Source organism: Malaclemys terrapin, chromosome 15 (genome assembly GCF_027887155.1).
Source record: "Malaclemys terrapin pileata isolate rMalTer1 chromosome 15, rMalTer1.hap1, whole genome shotgun sequence".
Lineage (NCBI taxonomy): Eukaryota > Metazoa > Chordata > Testudines > Emydidae > Malaclemys > Malaclemys terrapin.
The window spans coordinates 12,610,373-12,612,872 of record NC_071519.1 but is presented as its reverse complement, the minus strand read 5'-3'; the positions used below and the strand labels follow the sequence as shown (position 1 = coordinate 12,612,872).

General features: G+C 74.3%; 1 non-coding gene across 1 annotated transcript; it reads left to right on the top strand.

Annotated features, from left to right (window-relative positions):
- The first annotated feature begins 1,137 nt into the window (after positions 1 to 1,137).
- Positions 1,138 to 1,256, top strand: LOC128823774 (5S ribosomal RNA). Its single transcript, XR_008442010.1, has one exon. It is a non-coding gene; the product is annotated as a 5S ribosomal RNA (ribosomal RNA).
- The last annotated feature ends 1,244 nt before the right edge of the window (positions 1,257 to 2,500 follow it).

Sequence of the window (2,500 nt, the reverse complement as noted above, 5' to 3'; positions counted from 1 at the left end):
AGCTCGGAAAAAAAAAAAAAAAACACCCCAAAAAAGGATCGGGCCCACTAGAGACATGGACCAGGCCGCCCTGGGCTCACCCTCCCCGGCCGCAGCGAGGGACTGCCTCCCGGCCGACTGGATCGGGCCCCTGGAAGTCTGGAAAAAAGAATGGAACCTGACGCCTCCGAGGAGGGGGCGCCCAGGGAAGGAGGGAGATCCGGGTCGACCTGGTGACCGGACGGGAAAGCGGCCACCGGGCGTGCCCGTTCAAACCTAGGGGTTGACCTGGCGGCCGGAAAGCAAACCGGCCACTGGCTAGCCCCGTCGGCAACCTACGGGTTGACCTGGTGGCCGGGAAGCGAACCGGCCAGCAGGTGAACCCGTTCGATTCCACGGGTTGACCTGGTGCCCGGGAGGGGACTCTGAAAAATGTTCAGCCCTTTCGGCTCGGGGTTGACCTGGTGGCCGAGAGGGGACTCGGACGGCAGGCAAGCCGCCCTGGCCTCACCCACCCCGGCCGCAGCGAGGGACTGCCTCCCGGCCGACTGGATCGGGCCCCTGGAAGTCTGGGGGGAAAAAGAAAATGGAACCTGACGCCTCCGAGGAGGGGGCGCCCAGGGAAGGAGGGAGATCCGGGTTGACCTGGTGACCGGACGGGAAAGCGGCCACCGGGCGTGCCCGTTCAAACCTACGGGTTGACCTGGTGGCCGGGAAGCGAACCGGCCAGCAGGCGAACCCGTTCGATTCCACGGGTTGACCTGGTGCCCGGGAGGGGACTCTGAAAAATTTTCAGCCCTTTCGGCTCGGGGTTGACCTGGTGGCCGAGAGGGGACTCGGACGGCAGGCAAGCCGCCCTGGGCTCACCCTCCCCGGCCGCAGCGAGGGACTGCCCCCCACCCACCCACCCCCCCCCCCGGCTGACAGGATCAGGGCGCACTGGATGTCCGGGACAATATTTTCCCCGACGCCGGGGAGGGCGGGCGGGCGGAGGGGCTCTGGCGGCCAGCCCGGGCCCCGGAGCTCGAGAAGGAAAAAAGGACCGGGCCCGCGAGAGACGGGGGCCCTGCCGCAGGGGGGCAGTCCGACCGGGGCTCACCGTGCGGCAGGCCCGGGCGTCGGCAGGGGAAAGCGGGCGAGGAGGCGCGGGGGCCGGGTGCCTACGGCCATACCGGACCGAACGCCCCCGATCCCGTCCGATCTCGGAAGGTAAACCGTCCCGGGCCTGGCTAGTACTTGGATGGGTGACCGCCTGGGAATCCCAGGTGCCGTAGGCAGCTTTTCCCGGTCCGAGCCAGCTCTCTCTCCTTTTCTGGGGAGGAAGGAGAGGGGGGGGACGGGCCGGAAAGCCCCTCGTCGCTCCTGCCGAGTCGGAGGTCGCGGCCGCAGGTCACGGGTCTGGGCGCCTGGGGTCCGGCTCCCCACCCGGCTTCCTCCGCGGAGGACCCACCGAAGCCGCTGGGGGAGACCCCGGGCATGGGGCGGACTGGCCCGGACCCTCCCGGCCGCCGGCCCGCAGGACCGCCCCGAATCCCCCCGCCCCGCGGCCACCCAGGCCAGGCCTGGCCAGGCGGGACGGACGGCGGGTGTCCAGCGCCCAGCGGCTTCCGCCAGCGGGGACCCACGGCCCCCAAAGCCGCAGGGGGAGGCCCCGGGCCCGGGACGGACTCGCTCGGACCCCCTGCGCCCGGGCGCCGGCTCGCGGGACCGCCCCGAATCCCCCCGCGGCCACCCAGGCCAGGCCTGGCCAGGCGGGACGGACGGCGGGTGTCCAGCGCCCAGCGGCTTCCGCCAGCGGGGACCCACGGCCCCCAGAGCCGCAGGGGGACACCCCGGGGCCGGGACGGTCTCGCTCGGACGCGCTCGGACCCCCTGCGCCCGGCCGCCGGCTCGCGGGACCGCCCCGAATCCCCCGCCCCGCGGCCACCCAGGCCAGGCCTGGCCAGGCGGGACGGACGGCGGGTGTCCAGCGCCCAGCGGCTTCCGCCAGCGGGGACCCACGGCCCCCAGAGCCGCAGGGGGACACCCCGGGGCCGGGACGGACTCGCTCGGACGCGCTCGGACCCCCTGCGCCCGGCCGCCGGCTCGCGGGACCGCCCCGAATCCCCCCGCGGCCACCCAGGCCAGGCCTGGCCTGGCCTGGCAGGCCGGCGTGCAGCTCCCCCGGGCTTCCTCCCCCGACGACCCGCGCCCCCCCGAGCCGCAGGCGGAGACCCCGGCCCCGGGGCGGACCGGCCCGGGCTCGCTCGAGCCCCCTGCGCCCGGCCCGCAGGACCGCCCCCCCCCCCCCCCGAATCCCCCGGGAGAGGCCCGGCCTGCACGCCACTGACGACCCGCGGCCCCCAAAGTCGCGGGAGGCGCCCCCGGCCCCGGGGGCCGGTTAGCTCCGTGTCGCTCCGCGCCCCCCCCGCCCCTCGCTGCCGGGACCGGGCACCGCCCCAGAGTCAGCCGCAGCCGGACGGCCTGAGAGCTGCCCTCCTGTGGACGACGGTGAGTTTACCTTGACACTAACCGGCCATCA